The 13869-nt window shown below is 40.7% G+C and overlaps 1 protein-coding gene across 13 annotated transcripts in view; it reads left to right on the forward strand.

Moving 5' to 3' along the window:
* Nucleotides 1–1440: 1440 nt before the first annotated feature.
* Sipa1l1 (signal induced proliferation associated 1 like 1) overlaps nt 1441–13869 on the forward strand; it is a 383338-nt gene continuing 370909 nt past the window's right edge. For 4 of the 13 annotated variants that reach the window (XM_087195340.1, XM_087195341.1, XM_013067445.3 and 1 more), the window contains exon 1: nt 1992–2131. The gene's annotated coding sequence lies outside the window, so the exon portion shown is untranslated. Of the gene's footprint in view, nt 1498–1946; nt 2132–2971; nt 3131–13869 lie in introns of those variants that run through there. The other 9 variants (XM_021247003.2, XM_021246997.2, XM_004837279.4 and 6 more) reach the window with 6 other exon arrangements.

A 13869-nucleotide genomic window follows, 5' to 3' on the forward strand; every position in this document is an offset into this window, starting at 1 on the left:
GAGTTATAGAATTTGAAAGCTTTAATAACCTAACATGTGGGCCACCTCCTGATTTTACAGATGAAGAATTAAATGACTTCTCAAGGAGACACAGCTATTAGTGGCACGGAACTCAAACTCTAGTTTCCTGATTTTACTTTTTATCACTGTGCCACTTAAATTTCTAATATAAAAACTTTCATTCCCATAGGCTTTAAGCTTGCAAATAACTTTTTTAGGAGTTTGAACTGCTTAGTCTTTATGTGCTTAGATTCATATTTTAGGTTTCTAGAGTTAAATAATCGTTTTGCCATATTAATGTATAGGGATGAATCTATATTTCATACTGAGATGTAATTCGGATTCCATGGTCTCTATTTTGGCTCATCTATTTTGAAATCTAAAGTTTAAGCTCAGCTTCTATTAACAGGACCCATTTTACTTGGGTAATAGATATATATCCCCACAGAAAATTTCTACAACAGAAAGAAGAAATGGGATGAGATTTCATCTTCAACCTTAATAGTAGTTCGGAATAGATATAAAGGCGTCTGCAGATGCTTTATGTCTTTTTCTTTTTAAATGCTTTGTTTTTCGCTGCCCTCCCCCATGGTGATTAAGATTTTTATGAGACAAAGATGGAGAAAGTAGAGATCATAACCACTGAAAGAAGAAACGGTGTGAATAGAGAGGGTAGTTAGGAGGCAAAAATCCGACTGCGGTGCAGAAACTTGTATCCTAAGCCTAGATCCTCCTCAGGATAGGAATAAAGGGAAATACGGAGGACATGATACCTACTAAGTACCAAGCCGGAGGAGGCGTTGAAAACACAAGGATGAATCAGCCAGCTCCTCTAGGAGCCCAGGCAGGAGCGGAGTGTGTGGGCGTTGTAGGGGAGGAAGGAGGAAGGTATGGTATGGTGTGTGTGTGTGTGTGTGTAGGGGGCTGGGAATGAGATTAAAACGGGAGAGCAGATAACCTGAGTATGTGGTGGACATTTGGAAATACAGATATGCGCTGGCTTTTACAGCCCCAGAACACTTTAAAAATTAGCCTCGTTTGTCAAGTGCGGCCAGATACCATAACATACACTGTAGAACAGGTTTTAAAAAATCCTCCTTCCGCTCGCAGCCCTCGCCATCCCTACTGCTAGGGCGTTGGGTAGGGAAGGGGGCAGGTGAAAACTGCACCCACGTTTGCAGCCTCGGTTCTCTGCGGGAGACAGGAATCCAGGGCTTTGCTGTCGTCATGGCAACCAGGAGTTCCAAGGGTCCCCCCCCCTCGTCCAACTCCTTCCTCTTCTCCCCTCTGGCGGGCCAAGTTGTCGCTGGTCTCGCGAGATTTGCGCCCAGCGCAGAGCGGGCCCCACGGTGATCTCACCCGAGACTTCACTGGGAGGGAGTGAGGGAGGGGAAGAAATGGGGCGGAGGCGTAGGAGGCGGGAGGCGGGGACGGGGAAGGGCGAGTGCAGCAACTTTGTGAACGAGTTCAGTGGGTGCGTGAGCGAGTGAGTGAAAAGTCAGTGCGGTGCCGAGTCCCCGAGAGGAGGGTCCCCAGGGAGGGCCAGGTCTGGGCCCCGAAGGCCGTCCCCTCAGCCACTGCATCTCCTCGCGCCCCTGTGGCTCCCTGCCCATTTCCTGCCCCCAAGGTCCTCCCGGGCCTTCCAGACCCCGGCAGCAGTTACCTGTCCCCTCCCCCACGCGGCATGCACCTCCCCTTTCCTGCGGCTACCTCGGACCCGGGTCACCCCGCCGCCCGCGCTGGCTTCCCTCTGCTCTTTCCCTCCGCAGGCGAGTGGGATGAGGGGCGCTGAGCCTCAGGGGTGGCTCGAGCCGAGGCCCGGGCGCCTAGACAATAGTTGATGCCCAGGGACGGGCACCTCCGTCCCCTACTCAGGAGCGCGGCCCCCGCCGACTGCTCGCAGCCTGCATTCCGGGGTCCCCTCTGAGCCAGGCTCCGGAGTTGGTCTGATTCTGCCTCCGCCTCCCCCGCGTCCCCTCCGCAGCTCGGCACTTGGCGCCCGCCGTTCTTCGCTGAGGAGGCGGCGAGGGATCGCGCGCCGACCGTCTGCCCGGTTTCTCTTTCTCCCCAGGGAGAGCGCGCGGCGGACGCGCCCGGGACACGCAGCTGCACGGGGAGGCCGGACTGAGCGGTAAGTGGCCCCCGTGTCTTGGGTCGGGGCTGGGAGTTGGGGTGCAGTACTGCTGACAGCCTTCTGCTCCGGCTTTGGCTGGGGCTCGGGTCCAGGGCCCGGATCAGTATACCGGCAGGCCGCTGAAAGTTTGATTTCCTATTTGGTGGCGTGCTGATAGCGCAGCCTGCCCGGCAGTCCCGAGTCCGGGCTCCACTGAGTGCGGTGCGCGCGCACGCACCTCGGAATCCGGCTCTGCACAGCTACCAGCGGCGCCCTTGCGAGAGACCGGGAGACCCGCGCCCGCGTCGCGAGGCTCCGTTTGCCTTGCTCCTCAGATCTCCGTTGAGAGACCCTTGCGCTTTGGTCACCCGGGTGAGGGCTTTGCAGGTTAGGCTGGAGGGGACAGGCCGAGTAGTTCAGTCCTAGGCAAGGCAGAGGTTCAGAGTGGGGCCCGAGGGTTTTAATTTCCTTTCTCCAGGTCTGGGGGAGTGAAATTCGGGGATGCTCAAGCCTGCTTTCCTTGGAGGAAGTAAACCGAGAGAGGGCTGTAGAGGAATGAGGATGCTGCATAAAGAACTTTTCCTACTTCGCGATGTTTCCAACTTCTCTCCTGACCTTAATGGCAATTTGCAAGGTTCTTAAACTGCTCCACTGCATTTCTAGATGGACAAGTGGGCAGATTGAAATTTCATGGGGCTCACCACTTGGAAAACAGAGACATGCGATATAGCTCACTTTCAAGGAAGGTAGTGTTTAACTGAATTATTGGCTGGCGTTCGTCTTCGAAGGGAAGCTTTTGGGGATTTATGGCTCCCAGACAGCGTTTATCTTACAGATTTTTTTTTCCATGACGCGTAGTTTAGGGGCAGCGTTCATGGAAATTTCGTAGTACCTGTTAAACGATTGTATTTCTAAACTGGAGCCAGTGATGCGATGCAAATTTCAGAGTGGAGGTGTCGACTTTCATCAGGTTCCAGGTCTATCTGGAAGAACTGGGGTTGGCGTTTCCTCTGTAAAGTAAGTCTTCCATGTTGAAACTCTGACTCAGTTTTAAAGCCGTTGTTTTTAAACTGGTACTCTGTGGGAGTTAAGTGTCAACTTTCTCCAGTTTTCTCATATGGAATATCTACCAGGGCAGAGATTCTCCGAATCTTTTGGAAAAGTACAGGATTAAGTCCTACCAAGTTGCTTCCTCAGCCAGTTTAGTAAATCTTAATTTTGTATGTAATCCTGACTTAATGACTTTCACCTTTCCCAATTTCATTTTTGAATGCTACAATTAAGCTACCTTACCAGGCTGAATAGAAGGGTAATACAGAACAGTGGTAACATCTGTGATCTCAGTTAAAAGGTTTCAGTACAGCAGTTTATGGTCACTGCTGTGTCCAACTATGACATGACATCCCAGTTATTAAATGGGATTTTTTTTTAAAGTGTTTTCCTCATGGAATAAGTTATTTATACTAAGGCATTAACAATAGTACATTTAAATGACTTGGGTGATGGCTTGGGCATAAATGGTTAGTGGCAAAGTAAGAAAATTTTGAGGATGAATGCTTTTATGTCGCAGATAATTTACTTTCTCATGTTACTGAGTAAAGGATTCTTGAAACTGACCGTCATTGATTTCTCTGGTTGATTGAGAGAACAAGTTTAGCAAGTGGCTGAAGACAGTCAGTAGGTGTTGCTGTTGTTAGTTTCTCTGCAGTTTATGGGACTGATCCTTGAGTTTGAAATCAGGATTTTAGTGCAGTGCACTTTTCAGATTTGAAGTGTCAGGCAGTGATAGTTTTGATTTCAATATGGGATTAGGATTTACTCGAGCTCTCAGTAGTAATTTGAAGGGACCTCACTGAAATTATATTTTGAGACTCAACTCTTCTTTTGACTATTCTTTTACTGGTATATTCTGATTTTTATATTTACTTCACTTTTGCTTAGAGTTATGCATGTGATTTTGGTGTGCTCACCTTGATTTTTTAAAAAAATAATTTTTAGTGCATAGGAATTACACAGAATGGGTGTCATTTTAGCATATTTGTATCTGGTTATAATATACTTTCATCATTTCCATTCCATTTCTTACATACTCTCCTTGTATCCTCTTCTCCCTCTGATCCCCTCACATTGATTTTTCAACAGCCCTTAAGTTCACCTTCTAGGATCCTTAGAAGTTGTAGGTTGATGATTGCTTTAGATTAGCAGTTGTATAAATTTGGGGCATCTTGGTTGATGAATTATGATGTACATGTGTTCCGTTTTAATTTGCAGCTTGAATTTTGTTTGAGATACCATCTCCCTGTGTAGTCCAGCTAGCCTTGAACTCACTATGTAGCAGTCCTCTTGCGTCAGCATCCTGAGTGCTGGGATTACAAGCCAGTGCCACTGTACCTGGCCAGCTTGAATTTAAGTAAATGACTTTTAAAAATCTTTCTTTGAGCAGTGAAACAGGAACGTGAGAGCTGACAGTGTAAGCAGTCTCAGAATCTGTCCAATTTAGTGGAAAGTTTGTTGTGGTTAATGATAACGTGATTATTTGCCTCTTACCATTCTAGTTATTATCATTCCTATTGGCCCACTCAACACATAACGAAGTATGAATATCCTGAAGGTTTTCAGGTGACATCTCAGATTTGAGCCTTTTGGTTCATTGACCAAATTGGTCTTTCAGAAACACCAGTAGACTCACCCCCATAAGGAAGAGCTCGAGCCCCGAGGGAACATGCTTCTTTCTTCTTGTTGACTTAAACTGCAGAAGTTCAAATTTCAAACTTAAATCAACATTTTTTTTTTGTAACTTCACTGCATTTCTAACTTTTGAGATTTGAGGTGAACCAAGCAGTATTTATTGAGTGCTGTCATCTTGGAGGTGTGTTGTTGGTTTTTGTGATTCCAGTGGTTAGTAAAGAGTGTTCTTAGCCTTGTGGAACTGTTGGTCCAGGGGAGCCACTTCTAGTAACCTGTCCTGCACTCACATTTTGATGTTCTGATGCCCCCATTAAAGGTTTGCAGGACAGGCAGTTGCTTTTGAATTTTAATTTATTTGAAAAGTTTGAAATAATGTAGTGTGGTGATCTTAAAAAGTAATTGATCTGTTTTTCTGAATGTCACTGTCTTTATGCAGACGTGGGTGCACAACTTGCTTTATAGCTTTGCTACAAAAATTAATGAGAATATATGTATGAAAGTACTGTTCTTTGTAAACCACAGTCTTATTTGCAATTGTATTTTCTTACTTTATGAACAGATTCATAGGTTGCTTAAACTTGAAGGGATTTGAGGGTAATTCATTCTCCTCCAGTTTACACATGAACCTGGGGCCCAGAAACTTGAAGTGACTTTTTCAGTTATAGAGCTAGTTTGTTATCAGAGATCAGAAGACAGGTCTTCATATTTAAATAGGTTGTTTTATTTCTTATTTTTTTCTACCTTAGAGTCTATTGCTTGAAAGTTTGTTTACTACCCCCTCCTTAAATATTCAGTTTTTATGAGCAAACTAAAATGAAGACAAGCAAAACTTAAGGAAACAAACAAAATTTACACTAAGGATGAAGAGCTATGAAGATGGCATTGATGTACTGTTGGTTGCTAAGCTTTGGAGTTTCTCAGTTTGCAAAGTTATGGAAAAGGAAATCAGTAGACCTTTGTTTTTAAAGACATCTTTATTAACTAAGAGCACAATGTACTTACTTTGGTGTTCTTTAGAAAAACCAAACTATTTTAGTTCACATGTTTTTCTTCTCTTCTTAAACTTGTTTCCATTTGCAAAAGTAAGTTATATCTTCCTTGTTCCTGGAGCAATGGCAACTTTTAGATCATCTCCCTCAGGTAACTTGGAAGGGTTATGGGGGTGGGGGTGGGTGTATGTGGGGGGCACTCAGGTGCAGGAACAGTTGTGCACCAAACAGGAGCTTCCTGTTGCAAATGCTACCGACTTGTATGCATCACCAGTTACTGTATTCCTGCCTGGCTCAGAGCTACATCTCTCAAGATTGACAATCTAGCTTCTGTCTGCTGTACTTCTTTTTTGGTATAGGAAGTAAATTGGCTCATTGCAGTTTTGCTTTTAGTTTTCCATACCTAGTTAGTAAAAACTAAAATAAAACCCACACACTTGTATGACATTTTGTTTTTCAAACATGATAATGTAAGTTAGATCGTAGTTCATTTATTCTTTCTCTGGTCTGTTGATGACCTGTAGAGTGAGTCATGGAAACATCAGGAGCAGTCTTAGCTCTGGATCTCTCAAACACAGATGATTTGAGTGAGGGATGGAATGACACAGTGCATTTTGATTTGCAACCAAGAAAAACAAATGGGTAGATCTTTTGAAGGTAGGGGAAGCTCTGCCACGTAGTCCTCATCCAATTTCTTCTTTCATTTTGGTTTGGGTTAGTAAATAACCCCAAAGAGAATGTGAGGGTTTTCTAAAAGATCTAGAGAGATGAAATGGAGGGATGTAAGGGTTTTTTTTTTACCCATACCTTTGTAAATAGCAGTGTGTTGTTGGGTGTGCTACAAAGTCAGGCAAAGCCAAAGTTATTTTTCTTTGTCTCTGGATATGTAGGATGAGAATTTCTAGCCTATAGATTTCTAATTTGTTACCGGTCATGCTGCACTAAGTTCTCCCTCTAATTAGGATTGTAGTATGCCTAACTTCCAATTGTGAGAAACGGACAATTACATAATGTTTTAGTTTCCTTCTTTCCAATTTAGAAGAGGCAGGAGAATGTATACTTGTTGGGAAATGCTAGCTTGGGGAGGGAGAGTTGCTAATTTGTACAAACACAGATCACTCAAAGGCAACCCAAGCAGACAGGACATCCAGCCACAGCTGCTACCATATCCCCACATCCTTTGAGAAGGTCTAGGTTAAATGAATTTCTCAGACACAGCAGTGAATTTTGTTTAACCTTTTCCTCTTTCTACTTTTCTCATAAGGCCTTTTACCAAACCTGTGAACAGGTAGAATCACTGATTGTTTTCATGGTTCATCATCTTGCTTCTTTATATAATGAGTTCTGATCTGCTCAGAGGAAAGCTATTGAGAAATAGAAAGCAGAGGGCTGTGTGCTGAATGATCATATTCCTGTGGTGAGGAGTTGACTGTGATCGGTGTAGTATCATTTTCTTTTTCCAGTGCTGAAGATTGAACCCAGGGCTTCTTGATGTTAGTCAAACACTCAGCCCTGATCAGTATCTTTTACTTTAGCCCTTATATTTTCTTTCTGTGATTTATCTTCATATTCTAAATTTTTGTGTAGATAGTAGTTCTAATTTGAAATATTTTGAATACCTTGCAAATTTCCTTTCATAGTTGCTAGTTCCCAGAATCAATTGACCATTTATTTTTACAAGTATTTTTTTAGTTCTTGGAGAAGCAGCTGATGAGTGAATTCTTGTATCCTATGCCTTCAAGAAGAGAGTCTGAGTCTGGTGTGGTGGTCCCAGCAGCTTGGAAAACTAGGCAGGAGGATCACAAGTTCGAGCCCCAGACTTAGGAAGCTGAATGGGGTTACTGACTCTTTCAGTTTGAGAAATTCCTGTTATTCTTCAGAGAGTTTCACTATTGTTTTATTTTTAAAATTAGGATCTTAGTGCTGATCCTTTGTAATAGGAATTGAGGTATGATTACATAACAAACAAATATTTCTGTAGGCAAGTAATTGGTTAGGGAGAGCTCTAGGATTCTGAGAAAGACTCATTAAATATTCAGGAACCTCAGTGTAATAATCACTTTTTTTTTTTGCTTTGAGTAGGATGTGTGTTAGGGAGGAAATGAGGGAATGAATAGAAAGAGTAGAGAATCACAGCATCCCCTGGGGCAGTACACAGGATAACCAGGCAGAAGTGTAGTGTGGAGAACTTCAGAATGATGCTAGGTGTTGTGGTGCACACTTGTGATCCTGGCACTAGGGAGGCTGAGTTAGGAGGATCAGAGTTGGAGGCCAGCCGGGACTATATCGTGATAACCTGTCTCCAAAACGAACAAACAAAACCCAAAGAGTTTAGTATTGGCGTGACAGAATACCTGAGAATGTCAGCCTAAAGGAAGAAAGGTTTATTTTGGCTCCTGGTTCCAGAGCTTTTAGTCTAAGGCTTTAGCTCCATGGCTTTAGGCTGGTGGTAAGGCAGAACATGGTGGAAGGGCATGGCGGAGGAAAGCTGCTCACCTCGACCTCCAGGAAGTACAGCGGTGACAGAACCCCAGAGAAGAAGGCTGGGAACCAGATATAGTTGCCAAGGTCATGGCCTCTATCCACTCCCTTCAACTAGGCCCAGTCATGCCATCCAATTATGATCTCATCAGTGGCTTAATCTGCTTATGAAGTTAGAGTCCTCATCAATCACTTGCCAGAAACCCATCAGCAACCAGGCCTTTGACATAATGAGCTTTTTTGGGGGGACATTTTGGATTTTGACTGTAACATACTCCCATTTGAAAATACAGTGGCTTTTACATAATTTTTAGTTGTGTGCTTGACAAAAAGGTAGTAATTAGTGGGCTTAACCCAGGAAGTAGCTGACTGGGGACTGTAGAAACTTCATTTTGAATAGGTGAAAAGGAGAGCCCCTGAATCTTCTGTAGAGTTTCATTGATTGGAAAGAACAACATGGAAGAAATCTGGAAATGACTGCCAATAGCTAAAAGGGTCAGACTCCTTAGATTCTTGCTGTAGAGATAGAACACATAAATGGGATTTGATGATTGTATTTTGGCACTTTAAAAAAATTATGATAAAGAGATAAAATTTGCTATCTCAACCATTTTTAAGTGTATAGTTCAGTAGATAAAGCTGAAGAACGGTCACACTATTGTGAAACAGATCTCCAGAGTTTCTTTAAAAACTCCGTTTCCCCCTCCCCTTAGCCCTTGGCACCACCATTCTGCTTTCTGTGTATAAATTTGATTATGCTAGTACCTTGTGTAAGTGGGATCACACAGTATTTGTCTTTAGGGATTCGGTTATTTCACTGAACATAATGTTCTCAAGGATTATCTACATTGCACTATATGTCAGAATTTTCATCCCTTTTTAAGGCTTAATAGCATTTTATTGTATATATAAATATACACCACATTTTGTTTATCCATTTATGAGTGGATGGACGTGTATGTTGTCTCTGCCCTTCGGCTAATGTGAGTTTTGTTGTTATAAACATGGGTGTACAAATATCTCTTCCAGATCCTGCCTTTAATTCTTATGGATATTTACTCAGAAGTGGGATCACTGAATCATTTTCCTTGGTGGTGGCACCAGTTTATAATCTGACAAGGTTTCCAACTTCTCCACCTCCTTATCAATACTTATTTTTTTAATAGTATTGGGAACTATTGGGAGTGTATATAGTACAGTATAGTATTTTTTTATAGTTACAATAGCTGGGAATGCAGGTGTGTTGTACCATGCCCTAATGTATATGAAGCAATATCTCAATGTACTTGTTGTGTTGATCAAGTTTCTCTGATTAGTTATGCATATCAAGCATCTTTTCATATTCTTGTTGGTCATTTGTGTCCCATATTTTGAGAAATATCTATTTAGGTCCTTTGTACATTTTAAAATTGTGTTATTTGACTTTTTCGGTTGTTGAGTTTTAGGACTTCTTTGTATATTTTAGATATTAAACTTTTAACAGATATATAATTTACAAATATTTCTTATTTCATATGTTGCCTTTTACTTCATTGAATGTGTCTTTGATGCACAAAGGTTTAAATTTAATGTATTCCCACTTGTCTACTTTTGTTGCCTGTTTTTTTGGTGTTATATCCAAGAAGTCATTACCAAGTCCAGTGTCATGAAGCGTCATTTTTCCTTTTGCTTTTTCTTGGAGTGTTATAGTTCAGGTCTTATGTTTAAGTTTTCAATTCATTTTAAGTTAATTTTTGTTTTGTTTTGTTTTGTTTTGTTTTGTTTTGTTTTGTTTTCTTTTTGGTATGAGGGATTGAACTTGGAGCCTTGCACTTGCGAGGCAGATTTTAAGTTAGTTTTTGTTAATGTGTAAATAAGGGTCTAACTTTATTCTTTTGCATGTGGACATTCCATTTTTCCAATGCATTTGTTATTGAGTGGCAAGTATCCTGACATCCTTGCTGAAGCTATTTTGACTGTGAATGTGTGGCTTTGTTTCTGAGATCTCTATTTCATCAGTCTGTTTTTGTTTATATCAGTATCATACTATTTTGATGGTTTTAGCTTTTTAATGTTTTGAAATCAGCAAATATAAGTGACACTTTTAAATGATACTGATATATCATTGTTCCAGATGTTGAGGGATAGAGATTATGTAAAACACATCAAATAGTTTTTCATTTTTTTGGGGAAGGGAATTATATACCCTTAAAGAATGAAGTAAAGTGATTTAAATAGCAAAATGTATATGTGGCTGTCAGTTGGCAAGCAGAGTAGTAAGAGCTGTGTGTCTAGCATTTCCTGGTTTGCAAAGTGCTTTCAGATACTGAGTCCATTGGATTGGGAAAGCTTCAAAAAGGATCTGGAGTTGAACTTGAAGATGGGATGTGTAACCCAGTGGATATTAGTGCCCAGCATCATCTGTCACATTTATCACAGTGATATAGGGAGGTCTGTAATGAAAGCCTTTAAAGTAGTCTCAAGATTTTCAGTTGGATCAATTGTTATAAGAACAGTCGCCTGTGATACCTTGTTTTCCCCTGACACAGTATTGTCTTGCCTATTCCAAGCCAGTTATTTATTTCTTCTATCATCTTTTGAATTGTAATGGGCCACATATGTAGGTAGAGTACTCAGACACAGCACTGTTTTATTTTCTGGATGCATAAAGAATAGAAAATTTATCTGGCTGGGTTGTATAACATGAGTTAAAGGAGATGGACTGGAATCAAAACAGCAAATTAAGTAACTGCCCTTAGTAAGTCATAGGCTACTTAAGACACTTTTTCATCTTTTTTTTTTTTTTTTTTTTTGATGATTGGTAGGTTTTGGCATGTTGTCCAGGCAGCTTTGAACTTCTGGACTAATGGGATTCTCCTGCCTCAGCTTTCTGAATAGCTGGGAATACAGGTGTGTTGTACCATACCTGACTTTTTCATTTTTTTAATGAAAGTATGGAGAATATTTTGATTGGGTATATCAATTAAAGTGTCATTTGATAGAATTTCTGTGATGAAAAATGTAACATGCTTGCATATGTTAGACTTCTCATAAGATTTGTTTAATGGTGATTTAATTAATCTGTATCTGCAAGGGTGTGTCTCTACTCACTCCCTAAGTATTTATTTAATCCCACTATATGCTAGGGGCTGGTGGCTTCTTGTAGTGAACAAAGGATACATTGCTCCTGCTCTCATGTAACTAGCTGATAGTTTTCTAATCTCTGTTGCTGTCCTTTTCACTGTTCGATTCTTCTCATGTTTGGAGTTTATTAGGCAGAGGCTACCTGCTTTACATTTGATGTAAAACAATTGAAGTTGTTTATTGTGAAATCATCCTATATTAAATATGGAAGAAGAAAGAAGCATTAGACATTTCTGCTTGCTGGTTTCCAAGGAGTTAAGTGTTGGCAAAATTTATTTTATCAAGTACTTTTTTTTTTTTCTAAGTAGGACAACTAAAGGAAGGTGGCTTTAATGAATTTTAGTTAAAGTTTTCCTGAGGAGAACTTTCAAATGTTGATTTGCTCTACTCTCCCATCTACTTTAAGAGACTCTAGAAACCTAGTTTGGATAAGTTTGGATTTTGTTATTGTCAGAATCTTGGAAGTGTTAAAACCTTTGTTTGTTGTTTATCCACTTAACAAGTTTTCATTGTTCACTTAATGTGTACCAAAGGAAATTGAAGGTTGAGATAGGTTTCTCCTATTGTTAAAATTCTGTGAGTTTATTATTGTGACTTGGAGAGATTTAAGGATTTTGTAAAAAGATGGTAGAAATATTCTTGAAAGAACTGAAGAAAGAGAATATTTAATTTTTAAGTCTTAAATCATTTTCTTCACATTAGTGAGAAAATTCTGTAATGGTGAATAGTTTTTCTGACCATTCTGATCAGAAAACAGTCAAAATTTAAATTCAGCTTTCACAGTCTTATTTGAAGTTATTTTGGTAGTAGATAGCCAGTCTTTCAGCTGATGATATTAGTACTCTAGAAACTTAATTCCTATGTCATATTATTGGCATAGTACCAGTGTGGGAACTTTAGAAAGGCTTATTACCCCTTTTTCTAGGTGCTCTGAGTGTCTTAGAGCCCTGGTCATTTGTGCATGTAGTAGTCTTGAGATGGGACATCATGTCACCGAATGCAGAAAAATCACACTGAAGATCAGAGTACTAGTGCTTTGATAATTTGGCATTTGCTCATACTGCCACATATATCATATTCAGAGCACCTAGTGTGAGATTTCATACCTCTGTACAGTATTTTCCTTTTAATTTGTTGTTAGAAATGTAACATATTATTGATTATGCGTTAAAAGATTCAGTTTTGCAAAGTGAAATGTAAGAATTTCCTCCCATGAGGATTGGCGGCTGTTGTAAATGTGGTTTCATTGTTGCCAAAGAACACTGGAAGATTTGTTCTAGTCTTGGCTTTACTGTATTGCTACTTGCTTGGTTCTGGCTCTTTTTTCTTTCATTTACTAATCAGCACCTTTTATATGACAGGGTACTTTTCTCATCCTAGGAATACATCAGTCAACAACTCTGAGTGAAATGGGAAGCTCCTGGAGAGTTTGTTTTTTTAAAGGGCAAAGTTTTGTAAGGAACAGAATGTAGAGGGACACAAAGGTTGAAACAGGGAGAACAGTAGAGGTTTCTTGAAGTAATCTAGGTGAGATATCTTAGCAGTGGCGGTATTAAGTGGCTGAATTCTGGACATATCTCTGGTGGGGTTAACATGTTTCTCTTATAGGTGGGTTGATGTGAAGTGAAAGAAAGATTGCAGTCAGGGATGACACCCAGGTTTTTGGCCTGAGCTACTGGAATAATAGAGGTCCCATTTATTGAAATGGAGATGACTGGAGAAGCAGGTTTGGGTGGGGAATGAAGATGCTAGTGGAGAGGCCAGTCTGCCAGTCTTTAGGAGCTTCAGGTTTCTCATATGGGGAAAGTATCTGTCCTTCTCAGAATTCTTGAAGTCAAATAAGAGAAAACAAAATGAAATAAAAGGTAAAACCATAAAACTGTGTCCTATTGGATAGTATTATTTCTGGAAAGAAGTCTGATTTACCATTGTATGTACTTTGTGGTCTCTTTTGAACTATTTAACTTATAGGTAGAAAGTTAGCGTTTGCCCTCCAAAGCCTGGTTTTTTTCACAGTAGGTATTTCTCTTTAATCCACTCTGTGATTCCTGGACAGCTTCTAGGAGAAATTGATATTTTGGTTCCTCCTAGGCTATTGGGGGCTTTATTCTGTGTAGAGCCACTGCGTGGGAGGGTGGGAACCCATCTTGCCTCTTTTTTTTTTTTTTTTTGGTACCAGGGATCGAACTCCAGTCTTTGCGCCGGCAGAACCTGAGTTAAACAACCCCACCCCCCCCCATCTTGCCTCTTAATAAACATAACTGACCAAAGTAGTTGTATATAGATGGGGGGATATTGTAGTAAAAAATGACACTTTCTTAAATTTTTTACTATTTTAGACGTTCTGTAACTTGGATCAGTTAACAATTTAGGGTCTAGTAGGTCAAAGTTATTATGGAGGCCACACACTCCATGATTTTTTTTTTTTTGGTACTGGGATCGAACTCAGAACCTTGCGCCTACGAGGCAGGCGTG

This window comes from Heterocephalus glaber, unplaced genomic scaffold (genome assembly GCF_053883595.1).
Source record: "Heterocephalus glaber isolate CG9 unplaced genomic scaffold, H.glaber_assembly_v1.0 deba00001608, whole genome shotgun sequence".
NCBI classification, from domain to species: domain Eukaryota; kingdom Metazoa; phylum Chordata; class Mammalia; order Rodentia; family Bathyergidae; genus Heterocephalus; species Heterocephalus glaber.